This window comes from Leptinotarsa decemlineata, unplaced genomic scaffold, assembly GCF_025532065.1.
Source record: "Leptinotarsa decemlineata unplaced genomic scaffold, Ldec_3_MD MMD2_P_RNA_scaffold_8, whole genome shotgun sequence".
NCBI lineage: Eukaryota > Metazoa > Arthropoda > Insecta > Coleoptera > Chrysomelidae > Leptinotarsa > Leptinotarsa decemlineata.
Genome location: NW_027412535.1, coordinates 409343 through 424183, shown reverse-complemented (window position 1 = coordinate 424183; position 14841 = coordinate 409343). Strand labels below are relative to the sequence as shown.

Sequence of the window (14841 nt, the reverse complement as noted above, 5' to 3'; positions counted from 1 at the left end):
GGGTGTGAATACAAAGAGTTCTTCACAAATCAACAGACTACCGCAAGAACTGCGTAATCCAGAAGAAATCAATAACTTTTTTCTTAATGTCACTGGAAATTCTACAATTAACAGTGATACTTTATTATTCTATAGTAATAACAGATTCAATGTCAATGCAAGTTTCTCGTTTATGGAAATATCCAATAAGGATATCTTTGAAGCTATCAATAAAATAAAATCAAATGCTTTCGGTATCGATAATATCAATATTAAAATGATTTCATTCATTATTCCATATTGCATAGATGAAGTAAAACATATTTTTAATGAGTCTCTGAGGCAAGGCATTTTTCCTGATCTTTGGAAAATTGCTAATATTTTACCCACTTCCAAAATACCTACACCCACCTGTTTCAACGAGTTACGTTCAATAAGTATTTTACCAGCATTCTCAAAAATTTTTGAAAAAATAATAACACAACAAATCAAAGTATACTTGGATACAGCTAACATACTTCCAGAAGTGCAATCTGGATTCCGACAGAAACACGGTACCAACACTGCTCTGTTGAAGGTTATCAATGATATCACTACTTCTCGGGACAAATCGATGGTTTCATTTTTAGTTATGCTTGATCAAAGCAAAGCATTCGATCTGGTAAACTTCAAACTATTGCTGAGTAAACTAAAATACATTGGGTTTGAATGCAGTTCTTTAGATTGGGTGAGAAGCTATCTCACAGGAAGGGCTCAACGGGTTATACTGGATAATGGTCAATTATGCTCATCTCTTCAGGAAACTTCTTCTGGTGTACCACAAGGTAGCATTCTAGGTCCATTATTGTTCTCTCTTTTCATTTTTGACTTTCCTGCCACGTTATCCCAGTGCGACGTACATTTATATGCTGATGATTTTCAATTATATCTGTCAAGTCAATCTAATAATATTTACCATGCTATCACCAGGATGAACTTGGATTTAGAAAATACATTTCTATTTTCCAAAAATCATGGCCTTCGAATTAATCCAAATAAAACAGTAGCCCTATGTTTGGGATCTGATCTACAAAGAAATGAAGTTGAAACAAATTTTCATCTTTTTCTTGACAATGAACCGATTGACTGGGTGAGTTCAGCAAAAAATTTAGGGGTATATATTGATAACAATCTCTCGTTCAACGAGCACGTTAAACACATTTACAAAACTTGTTTTTTTAAACTGAAATCCTTATACAAGTTTAAGTTCCAGCTTTCTCAAGAAACAAAGCTGAAATTAGTTCAATCATTGATTTATCCCCATATTGAATATTGCAGCTCAGTGTATTACAACTTCTTACCAGACTATAATAAACACAAACTTCAACGTATACAAAATGCTTGTATGAGATTTGTGTGCTGCATAAACTACCGTAATCATGTAACTCCATATTTATTGAAATTAGATCAGCTGAATATTGAGTTTAGAATTCGTTATCTCATATCTGTATTCTTATATAAACTATTGGAAAGCAAAACTCCTAATTACTTGTTCAGATTACTTAGTAAGCGATCTGATAATCATTCTATCAATTTAAGAAAAGATACATTTACCATTCCATATCATGTTACCACCAAATTTGAGGGATGTTTTTCTTACTTTGCACCAAAGTATCTAAATAATTTATTACCGTATATGCATTTGTCTATATATCAATTCAAAAGTACTTTGAAAATTAATTTCTTAGATGTTCAAAAACGATTGTAATCTTTTATGTTATCTTTATAATCTCATAATAGTTTGTTTTATATTATTTTTGTGTCTATTGTAATTGTTATTGTTATAGGTAGTCTTTCTTACTGTATGCTTATTTTTTTTTCCTAATTATGGGACGGGTGGAAGATAGCCTCCGGCTAACCCTTTTCCCTTTGTGTATAAAATCTGTTTTTGCACAATAAACATTATTATTATTATTATTATAGATTAAAAGATCTGGTGTGGGCCGACAAGGAGCGATTTATAAAATTATGGTCAGAATAATTACGATATTAGAGTTGTTATCTGTAACTTTACGAAAAGAATAGTGATTTATGAAAGTCGTTGATTGTGCAATAATGTTGTTCCTAAGGATTTAGCTTTAGCTATTCTTCTTGAATGCTAGGTCATTATTAAGGTCCTTTCTCAGCTAGCAAAATAATTAAGATTTTCGCGTCTGAATTTTAATGTTCGACAGAGTACTTACAATTTTGCATTTATTGCTTGTGACAGGCGCACAGTGATGCAGTCAATATAATCTCAGTTTTTTAGGGAGAAGGTCAAAATAATAATAAAATGAAGTTGTGTAGGTTAAGTTTTTAATAAGTTGTATTGCCCAATAATTGAAAACTAACAGGTGGAAAAGAAAGTAAATAAAAAATGCTTACCTATTAATAATACTAATGATTTATTAACAGTAATAAAGAATACAACATTCATTAATACATAAAAAAAACTCAATAGACAAAAAATAAAATCAAAAATTTAATTACAACTTACGACAACAAATTATAATATATTTTGTAGCAATAAAAGTACCTACAGATATGTTACAAATTTCTCCATATTATTAGTTTATTTTTGTTGATATTTCTAAAATTACCATTTATTGTTTTTAAAGTGTAATATATTCTATAACTCGTAAATATAATCTTACTACAAATTCTTTGGGGAAATATTTACAGGGATGGTTAAAAGACAAATGGTTACTTATATCTAAAAGAGTATTGCAAATATTACTTTTAGTTGCGAATTTTTCAAAGTTTTCTTGAAATATTTGCTCTATTTTACAAATTAGTTCCAGAAACTCGTCATTAGGCATTTGCAAATTTCCGAAGGTGTCCTTATTCGCATTTTCATATGCCTTAAGAAAACAGTAAAAAGATGAATCATCTAGTTCATCATGGTCTTTACTATAAGTATTGCAAATATCACAAGAGTGGATTTTTAACGCTTTATTTAAAAGGTACCCACACACGTACCGTATAAAATTTTTTTGCAACATTTCATTATTTGAATAATGCATGCTATTTATTGCGTCTGTTTGTTCGGGTACTTTATCCGTTTCCTGAGATACAAAATCGTGTTTGCAGTCAGAAAGCCTTAAAAGCATCTGATCAGAATCTGCCTCACAGTTTTCTGTACCTGAATTAAGCAAGTTGACGCATTGCAACTTTTTAAATGTTCTGTGGAACTGTATTGCTGTTGGGTTAATGCAGTTCCCATTTCCACTTCTGATTTTATCGAAATGGTTCTCCAGACAGTCTTGGTTTAATCTTCGTGTAAGTATATAATCAAATCCTGCATTTAAGCAAGGAACAATTTATTTCGTAGATTTTTTTATACAGGGCGGAACAAAAACTTTAACAAAACTTGACATGTACAGATATCATGCGATTTTTAGCTCATTTTAAAAGGTTAAAAAATCAAAAGGTTTTAGTCTTTTAATAGTGGGACAATTAAAATGAAAACACTGTACAGTTATTTTTGGTTCACCCTTCGTTTCGCCCTGTATACAAAACATTAAGCTTTATTTTAAATTAAGAAAATATTTTTAATACCTGAATCAAATAGTGGAGGTGGAACCCCGCCTGGAACTATAACATTGTCATCTAGAAGTAGTATTTTTGCAGGAAGTTGCAAGGGCGGTGCACTATACGAATGATCAGTTCTGGAAGTACCCTCGAGAGACGGGAATAGGGTAGGAATTGCAGTGGTTACTAATCGTGTATGAAAGTGACTAGTGAACATCCTCTCTTCAAAATGGATTTCACATATCGAGTAACTTCGATGTAAGTCGATTAGTTTTCCGAATAGGTCCTCGCGATTGGCTTTCATTGCCCATATTCTGGCTCTGTAAATAAATAAAAACATTTTTAAACAACACCTCTATTTAGGGTGTCCCAGATAAGAATGAACTCTACAGGGATCTCATAAACGATTAGAGCTAAAGAGATGTTCAAATTAGGAAAAGTTGCGCCTCACTGAACCCTGCCGGATGATGTTTTAAAATTTGGAAAATTCTCATTACTTCCGAAGATATTTGGGAAAAACCGAAAATTCCAATTTCATTATTATCTTTTTCTGATAATTTAAAACAATAAAACAAAATAAATTTCACGTTTCATAGCCACTTTTTAACCCAACGTTTTCTTCCTCCGCAGTCATCATCAAATATTCGGTTTTTCCCAAAATATTTTCGGAAGTATTCGAAATCATACTGCAGGGTTTAGTGGGGCCCAACTTTTTCCTAACTTAAACAAATTTGTAGCCCTAATGGTTTACGAGATCCCTGTAGAGTTCATTCTTGTCAGGGACAACCTGTATTCCTATTTGCTTCATTACAATTAATAGTCGTTGATATATATAAAAATAGTAATGTAGAAAAAACAAGGAAAAACACCATAGAAAAAATATCATACAAAAACCCCCCGAAAAAAAAAAAACAAAAAAAATACCCCATTAAAAGAACACTACGCTTTTGCATACTGTAAATTCCCCAGAAAAAATATACATACTGCATAATGTGTCCCCGCATAAGAAATACATACCACTTTTTCTTGGATATAAGGGCATCTTTCGACCACTTGAACGTGGATCTATTTTAAGAAGAGGCAGGTACTTATTTCGAGAGCTGGGTGATATTTAAGGTTTTGGAAGTTGACGCTTTGACCAGCTTTGACGGTAATTTATCTTATATATTCCCAAACAATTTTACGACAACACGGTATAATCAAAAGTTTACTTTTTATTTACTTAAATATGCAAAAAAATATGATGTAAGAACTTACCGATTCGCATCCTTAGGAAAACGATAGAATTTCTTCTTCGAGTTATAACCTTTAATATAACAGTTTCGCACTGCACAAACATGATGATGTCCTGATGGTTTTTTGTCACTCATTTTACTACAGTTAAAAATTCAAAAATAAAACACTATGTTCAAAAGAATCACAAACAAAATGCACAAAATTATACACCCGCCTATGACGGCTAAACGTATAATAAGTAATACTGATCTCCCGACTGCACGCCATAGACGTCTTTTCCCCTAAGAGGCGGGGCATAAAGCTTGCGCGAGGGGATCGACGCAAACCGTTCCCGCCAAGAGAGTGTTTTAGCTGTATAGTAAGTAAGCTGTGCTTACAATATGACAGGTAGGTTCCGACAGTCACTGTAGCCAATCTAACAATAATGATATAGATAACTTCTGTCACAAAACACATCACAGAATCGACTTTTAGATTTTCTCTTCTTTAAATGCACATGATCATAGTCTCCACCAAATGCATTACGCTGATTCAACTGCTGCCGCTGCTCTAATCGCTGGCTATTGAGCACAACCCCATTTTTTAGAAACAATTATGGTGAAACTAATAGCTTTATCAATTATTATCACTCGCTCAGCGTTAGGAAATGATAAATACTGAGTTAACTCCTGCTTTATACTGACTTTTTCACAGATGATCACTTTTTTACAATTTCCACTAATTTCAGCCCAAGCGTAATGCGATCTTCCCTGACTGATGCGGAATATAGTTCTACTCCATCTAATCTCAAATTGATTTTATCAATATCAGAATCTAATTCTCCTCTGATGTTTGAGATGTAAAAAGCAACATATTCCTGATCAACACAATCCGTACTCTCTTCAGGCTCGGCTATATTTTTCAAACGTTTATTTTCCATATCAAAGTTTCCATCGGAAGTCAATTCAAAACCAACTCCGGGTTGTCCTCGCAAAACAGTATTTGAAACTGCCTTACTTCTGCGACCAAACTTATCGATGCTTCCACCATTCATTTTTGTGATACACTTATGACGATCGTCGATGTTGTGAATCAACATATAAGAAATGATGATCGTTATAGCCTAATCAATTCCAATTTAACTATTATTTTTTTCACCATTGAAATTGATTAGATTACCATTATCAACCAATATGCGTAAAGTGATATTGTCGGAGTACTTACGACCGCCAGGCTGGATTGGCATATAAATAATATTTTACGGTTCCTTGGTGAGTTTGTAACCGGGCTCTACATCAATATCAAATTCAAAGATGCTATGAATTTCATCACCATTTGAATATGCTCCAGCTGTGACATTACAATCCACACGAATAATTCTCGCCTTATTGATATTTACGGGCAATGTTGATTCATGAGTTTCATCGATGCCACTATTGCCGAACCCTAAAAGTTCGGCAATAGTGTTTTCATGTTTAAGATGGATGTAATATTTCGACCTCATTTCACATTTCAGAGTGTTGTTGTTTGCGTGTAGGAGAAATACTCCATTGATATTCTCGTCAGCTCCATTTTCCAATTGCATTTCTTTGGATTTGATGAATTTTTGAATCACCTTATTGATTTCATCAATTTCATATGCTCCGGGTGGAATTTTTATAATGATAGGAGGTGAGCTAGCCTCTTTAGAATAGGCGATAACATTATTTTTCATATCCACATTGAATATGAATAGGAATAGAAACCGTGTAAGCCCAGACCATAATTAGCGCCACTATCCAATTCGATGGATGGGTAGAAGTTGGCGCTCAACTCGCTAGGTGTCCCGACAATGAAAACGTGCGTGACATGACTGATGAATTTTCACTTATTCATGTCTTTTTATTGTTGACAGCAGAAATTGTGGAGTAATCGTCGTTTTTCAGGTGGTCTGTCCATTATGTGTGACTACATTCACATCATTCACTTTACAATAACAACAGAAAATTTTTCTTGTAAGTGTCCCATCATTCACATCGGAATTATTGCTGTTGCCGCTGGAATTATTCTGATGGTCTACGCAGTACTGATACTTCAAGACATCAATATCATTTTGTAGATTTTGTGGTAACTTATCCCATGCAGATGCAATTTCATGCGATGCACACCCACTGTGTTGAATTGTTGTTTACGCTCATAGTTATATGTGATAATATTGATGGGATTTGAACCCCTATAAAAATAGTGAATCAATTCTTTTGGAGGGGGTAAATCACCAAAACTATCAAAATATATCACTGAAGTGTCAATTTTTCCGTATGCTAACCAATGTGTCCCTTGACCATGTCGGCTATCCAAATTTACTATGGCAGATTCAAATCGGAGTGGTCCCGATTTTGGCAAATTGTCACGCATATATACCTCCCGAAAATATGGAATCATCATTTTCTTAGCATGTTAGTTGAGGTCGATGTTGGAGAGAGCTCTTTGAGGTAGCAAATCTATGAGTTTTTTGAAATTTGAGGTTTCAAATAGACTCCTAATCATTTACTCGCTTTCGCTGCTTGTACTGCTTTTGTTATGCCAGCTGTAGCACCGGCTAAACTACCTAGCGCCGATAAACCAGCAAAAATTGGAATGAGTGGTAGTATTCCACCAATTTTAGGAATTGGTATGATTCGCGGTGTGCGAATTTTCTTTTTCCCACCCGCAGCCCTCGTATATTTGCGTGCTGCTTTTAGTGCAATTTCAGCTACTCTTTTAGAATTTTTGACAACAAATTCACTTCCTCCCGCTTTGTGTAGAACATCACGCACTTTCTTAACGATTCCAGAACCAAAAGCTATCACCTTAGAATCTTGCAATAGTTTTTTTGATTTTTTTTTCTTGGTAGGACCCTTTTTTTCTGTATTCGTGACTGCTTAGATGGTGACTTGCAACCCATACCAAATCGCCGTTTTCCCTTCATTATATTCGTAATTAGCCAAGCGGCTCCTTTCTCTCCAATAGATGCGTCTTTTGTCTTGAATCGATTCCAAGCACTTTCTGCAAGCTCCTGATCCGCTAGGTGTCTAGCTGGAAGATTGTTAGGATTCTGTGAATATGCAATATCGTGTTTTCGACATGCAGAATCCAGTTGATTGACACCCGGATCACCTCTTGCTAATCTTTTCTGCAATTTGGTACCAGGGCCGCAATACTGATAGTCAGAACCCCCATTTTAATGAAGGAATCGATATGGAGACCTGCTTATATAGTCTCCAACTGTCATACAATGCACATACTAAAGCAGAAGTACCAATTTTCCATCGATAATTTCGATGAAAAAGTGGGTGGCGGATCGGAAAGCGGTGTGAAACAACGTCATGGATCCTTACTTCCACTATCCATTCGTGGTCTGATTATTGGACCTTCCAATTGCGGCAAGACAAATGTTATGATTTCTTTACTGACTCACCCTCTAGGATTACGATTTGCAAATGTTTATTTTTATTCAAAGTCCCTTTATCAACCCAAATATGAGTATTTACGTGAAGTATTAGCTCCAATTGAAAGATTGGGATTTTACACTTTCGCCAATAATGCAGCTGAAATAGTAGAGCCTTCAGATGCCAAAACCGACTCAATATTCATTTTCGATGATGTGATGTGTGACATAACAGGATGTTATACGATCATATTAGTAGATGTTTACAGCTGATTCTCGGCCTCCCCCCACCACTATGACGTATTAATTGCTTATTTTTGTTTGTTTAGTGAAATCAAGGTGATGTGATCTTGAAGTGTCTGGTGCATGGACCATTCAGAATTTTTTCGAGATTTTGTGTGCGTGTTTGTGACGTAATGACGTAATTGCATTTGGTTGTTGGAGCATATTTCAAAGATCATCCAAGTAATGAATGTTCCATCGGTGTGAGTCCACCAAGCGGTGTGATGTCACAGCAGGCAAGGTACGGGGTTTATCATGTGCATGTCTGTATACAAACATACGTCTGCATACTTCAAAGATCCTCCAAGTAATGGATGTTCCATTGGTGTGAGCCCACCAAGTTAGTGGTGTGACAGCTGCAACCGTTCAGCAGTAGGAGAGCGAGATGTGCACTCCACGGCGTATGGCTGAGTAAGGAATATTCATCGGTATGTCCTCACCTCTGTCTCGACATCTGTCCTGTACGCAACGCGCAACGCTGTTTGTTCATATCGGCATCCGTTAATGTGTCCAACTTAGAGATTGAGTTGGTGCATGTAACTGAGAGGTGTAACTGTAACTATGTCGTCTTGACGGATACGATCAGAGTGTATTTAAGAAGCGGACCAGTGTAGGTTATGTTAGTTTACATCAAGTGAGTTAGTGAGAACGTATCATAGAAAATGTATTCCTGTGATTGTGGTAAATCTTTCACTCGTAGTGATAATCTTCGTCGGCATCAGCTCCAGAGTTGCCAAGGAGGGCCTGCAGTGAAACGGGTGAGAGTGGATAATGCAACACCTATGTATACGTGCAATTGTTGTAATGTGACAATTCCTATGACCCAAGTGAATTCTCATCGAAGTACCATGAGTCATAAAAATAATGCATGTGTTCAATTGTCCGACGGTGTTCAAATTATAACGAATGCATTCAATTGCCGCATTGCTACATACAGGGTGGAGAGTTCGATTGTAGCCACTGACTACATATCATTTTTCAATGAGATTAGACAGAAGGTCGTTGAATTACTGGAATCGGCCATCAGGATCCATAAAAGCATCAAGGTGAATATGGAACTTTTTGGGAATTATATTCTTCAGACTCAAGATATGAGGGACACGAAGTCATTTAATTCCCAAAATAAAATAGTGGACCAATCTTCCGATTTGAATGACGTTTTTGATGGATTCCGCGATGTAATTGTGGCTCAAACGACTGAATTCCAGGAACGTGACTCAGGTATTTATTTTTTTTTAATTTCAATAAGATTGAATAGTAATATATTTTTTTTTATAATTCAGGTTGGACTTGTGAAAATATATTGTTTCTTGAGGTCAACATTAATGAATACAGTCCACTGGAAGGACGTTCATATGTGAAGCTGCCTGAATGTATTCAATGGAAGAAAGCTGTTGTGAATGTTCGTAATGAAGATCAATATTGTTTTGCTTGGGCTATAACATCAACATTATATCCTGCAGATAGTCGAGTGTCCGAACTTACGTCATATCCACATTTTTCCACTGTTTTAGATGTCACAGGTATGGATTTTCCGGTTAAAGTTAATAATAAGAGTATTGAAAGATTCGAAGATAGGAATGATATTTCAATTAATGTTTACGGTTTAGACTAGTTTAGAGAGTACATTTGAGAAGGGTAAAATGAAGTATGAAGTGATTGGTCCATTACGATACTCACAGAGAAGACTCCGGAGACATGTCAATTTGTTGCTTATAACTGATGACTCCGGTAATGGTCACTATTGTTGGATCAAAGATCTTTCAAGATTAGTTTCTAATCAACTATCAGCTCATAGACAGAAAAAATATTTTTGTGACGGATGTTTGATATATTTTTCTGATGAGAGATTGCTTTTACGTCATAATATGTATGGTTGTAATCACATTAGTACCACAACACCAACTACTAATTTAAAGATCAATAAATATGGTAGAATGGTTGCGGAAAATAAACTAATGTTTGAAAACTTTGAGAGACAAATGAGGGTGCCATTTGTAGTGTATGCTGATTTTGAATCAGTGCTTAAACCGATTCATGTGAATGAGCCAAATCCTGAAAGTTCATACACGATTAAAACATTCAAACATGCCCCATATTCATTTGCTTATTTGATAAAGTGTTCATATAATGATGATTTGTCAAAATTTGTTACATATAGGGGTGTAGATGCTGCTCAGAAATTTGTGAGTAGCATTGAAGATGATTTGAAAGAGATACATGAAAATCATCTCAGATACCCTAAACCAATGGATACACAAACTGTCGAAGAAGAAGAACAGTTTGCTGCAGCCAGAACTTGTGGTATATGTAATAAAGCATTTATTGATGGTGAAGTCAAAGTTAGAGATCATTGTCATGTCACAGGAAAGAAAAGATCACATGCCGCTCACTCGAAATGTAATTTAAATTTCAAAATACCAAACTTCATACCTATCATTTTTCATAATTTAAGTGGTTATGATTGTCATTTATTCATAAAAGAATTGTATAGGAATAAAGAGAAAGTTGATGTTATCCCGCAAACTAAAGAGAAATATATATCTTTCACGAAGCATCTCTTTACACACTGCTGTACCGATAAAGATGGTGTGGTTAGGAAGAATTATCTCAAAATGAGATTTATCGCTAGTTATAAATTTATGACTAATTCGTTGGAGAAGTTGGGTGCAAACTTGACCTCCGATCAATGTTTGGAGATGCACAAACATTTCCCACAAATTGAGAAATTCAATTTGATGAGACAGAAAGGTGTATTTCCATATAGTTTTGTTGGTGACATCGACAAATTGAATTATCCATTACTTCCGACAAAAAATCAGTTTTATGACACACTCAATTGTGAACATATATCGGAAACTGATTATGATAAGGCTAGAAATGTTTGGAATTTATTCGAGTGTCAGAATTTGGGGGAATATTCTGATTTGTATTTGAAGTCGGATGTATTGCTACTATGTGATATTTTTGAAAACTTCCGCACCACAAGTTCAGAGATATATAACTTAGATCCGGCACAATATTACACTGCACCTGGATTATCATGGGATGCCATGTTGAAATTCACTAATGTTGAATTGGAATTACTAACTGACATTGATATGATTCACTTTTTTCAAAAAGGTATACGAGGTGGAATTAGTCAATGTAGCGAGAGGAAACATATAGCAAATAATAGATTTTTACCGAATTATAATCCCAATGAACCTTCCACATTCATTACATATTTAGATGCAACAAATCTATACGGTCACAGTATGTCACAACCTCTACCAACAAGTGAATTTACATGGTTGACACCAAATGAAATTCTTAATCTTGATGTGATGGATGTGAGTACTGATAGTCCGTATGGGTATGTGTTTGAAGTGGACATTCATTATCCACAAGAGTTGCATGATAAACATTCTGATCTTCCATTTTTAGTCGAAAAAATAATACCACCTCGTACACAATCGAAAATTCCCAAATTAATTCCAAATTTGAATGATAAAAGAAAATATATTGTTCATTATAGGAATCTACAGCAAGCTGTCAAAAATGGATTGATTGTAATGAATACACATAAAGTATTGAAATTCAAACAATCATGCTGGATGAAACCCTATATAGATCTTAATACTGAAATGCGTAATAGGTCTAACAACAAATCTGTTAAAGATTTCTATAAACTAATGAATATTGCGGTATATGGAAAGACAATGGAGAATGTAGATAATCGAATTGATGTTAGACTCGTTACACATTGGGAAAATATAAAGAAAAATATGAGTGCTAGCACTCTCATAGCCAAACCAAATTTCAAAAATTGTTCAATTTTCACTGATAATTTCGTTGCCATTCAATTGGGTAGAGTTAAGGTTCATTACGATAAACCATTATATTTGGGATTTTCCATATTAGAATTATCTAAAACAGTCATGTATGACTTTTTCTATGGATGCATCAAACAACACTTTGATGAACATGTCTCTTTACTTTAGACAGATACCGACTCGCTCATTCTTAAAGTAAACACAGAAAATTTTTATGAATTCATGAAAACTAACATAAGTAGATTTGATACATCCAATTACAGTATAGTTAACCAATTCAATATTCCAGTAACAAGTTCAGTCTTGGGTAACTTCAAAGATGAATTTCCAAATGATCCAATCATGAGTTTTTATGGTACAGGTGCTAAAGCATATTATGTGAAATCTGTTGATGGTGAATTTAAGAAAGCCAAAGGGGTTAAACGATCGGTAATAAAGAATGAATTGACATGCGAAGATTATCAAAAAATCGTCGAACAAGGTGGTATGATATTCAGAAAGATGAATTCATTTAGAAGCGTGTTGCATGATATGTATACTGAATTGAAAAATAAAGTTGCATTATCATACCACGACGATAAACGATTTATCATTCCGAATACTACCCACACTCTTCCTTGGGGTCATAATGATATTGAATTTTATGAAAACGATCCAAATGAGAACATTCGTTGGATAAGTAATATTATTCAACAATCACAATCTCAAGAGAGTCCACTGGATCAATTGATTAATTTATTGTATGCCGAGATCAATGACTGAAATACCATTCAATATCATTAAAATCGGAAAAATTCAATATCTTCAAAACCGGAAAATTCAATATTGATGTTTATGTAATGTGATATTATTGTATTATTATTGTATATGTATTTCTTTAATGAATATAAAATGATGAAAATTTTATTTGTTTTATTTCTATTTTCCTAATCAACTAATGTATACAATAGTATAATGTAAATGAAAGAAATATCAGTTTGAAAAGAATCATCGTGGGTGCACAATGTCTAAAACAATTGATAAATTTGGCAGAAAAAGAAAATGGGAAGATAATGTCATTCGAGGTCCACCCGGCAATGGATTCAAATTAACAAAAGATGGTCATTATGACATGCAAAAAAAAAAATTGAAAAATACAAGCGAACCAATTGAAAAGAGTGATTGTGTAACTGTATCATATCTTGAGGGAGAAATTAATGCAACAAAGGAAGTCATACTTCAGGCCCTACAAGCTGCAATACAATCCACAATAGGTAATGCTGCTCGCGATGCACGTCAAGCATTCGACGACAAAATTGCAGGGGCTTGGGTAACTTTGAGTCGTAAATACGATAGTCTTAAAAGTGATGTAGAAATGAAAATTTCCGATATAACAACATCTACGGCATCTACAGTGAAAAAATATGATTATTTGGAGCAGAGAGTTGTAGTTCTGGAGAAAAAACATAAAATTAATTCAGGTAGTTCAAGTAGTGCACATGGTCCGTTACTGTGGTATCCAGGAATGGACATAAACCCAAATATCAGAGTATTAGAACCAAAACCAAAAGCAACAGATGACGTATTAATTGAACCTACATGGTGAATAGTGAAGTGGAATAGCCTGCCTGGGCAGGGCCTGATTAGGTTAGGTTAGGTAAAAAAATGTGTATTTGAAAAATTAATAATGAAACTTATCAACAACTATTATTAAATATATATTTCAATGTTCCAGAACTGGCATTGAAATTTTCTGACTTGAAATTTTCCCAACTGCTAAAATTTGAAAAAAAAAATTTTTTATTTGACAAAAAAAAATTTGAAAAAAAAATTTTAAATTTGAAAAAAAAATAAATTTCAAAAAACTATTTTTTTACATGTCTACAGTGGAAAGACGGAGGGCATATAAGCCGGTGCCGAGGGTGCCATCTCCAGGTGAAATCCTCACCCAATTTGCACCATTAGCGATGTTGACACCCATGGAACTTACACCGGTGCCTGAGCCTGCCATGGAGGTCGTGCCACCAGTGTCGAAGCCTGCCGGGGAGATCGCGCCACAAGTGCCACCAGTGCCGGAGCCTATCGGAGAGGTTAACCCCAGGAGATGGAAACTTTCCTACAGAGGTGTAGGGATGTTGCACTCGCTTCACGAAATAGTGAGGCCGCGTTGGCTAGCATTTCCCGGGAGGAGAATGAAATTGCTAGCCGGCGGCGCGAGTTGTTAATGGGGATGGCCGAGCTAGATCGAAGGACTGCATCTCTGAAGGAAAGGCGGAAGGCAGAGACCTCTTCGATAGAGCTCAATAATGAACTAAACATATTTATTAAGAAATTTTTAAATATAGGTAAATAGTTTTTAGGTCAACTAGGATAGTTCTAGGATAATTAGGTAGCATGGTAGTTTTAGGTTTGTAATTATAATTTTGTGAATAAAAAAACAAAAAAAACAAATGAAAAAAGAAGTGAAATAAAGGGTGTACATTGTTTTGGTTTGGTACACATTGAACAATGCGATGGTTGGAGCAGTTTTCTTCACTTCGTCTTTTCATAATTTTTCTTTTTTCAATTTTAATTCCAAGTTCTTTCATCCCCACTCTTCCCCACTCCCTTTCAAAA

The 14841-nt window shown here is 34.8% G+C and overlaps 2 long non-coding RNA genes across 2 annotated transcripts; both read right to left on the bottom strand.

Moving 5' to 3' along the window:
• Positions 1-625: 625 nt before the first annotated feature.
• LOC141480422 (uncharacterized) lies at positions 626-1889 on the bottom strand. The gene is made up of 2 exons (XR_012464332.1): positions 724-1889; positions 626-667 (listed from the first exon to the last, which is right to left on the bottom strand). It is a non-coding gene; the product is annotated as an uncharacterized lncRNA (long non-coding RNA).
• Positions 1890-2383: 494 nt separating this feature from the next.
• On the bottom strand, positions 2384-5891 carry LOC141480417 (uncharacterized). Its single transcript, XR_012464325.1, has 2 exons — positions 4786-5891; positions 2384-3848 (listed from the first exon to the last, which is right to left on the bottom strand). It is a non-coding gene; the product is annotated as an uncharacterized lncRNA (long non-coding RNA).
• Positions 5892-14841: the final 8950 nt, after the last annotated feature.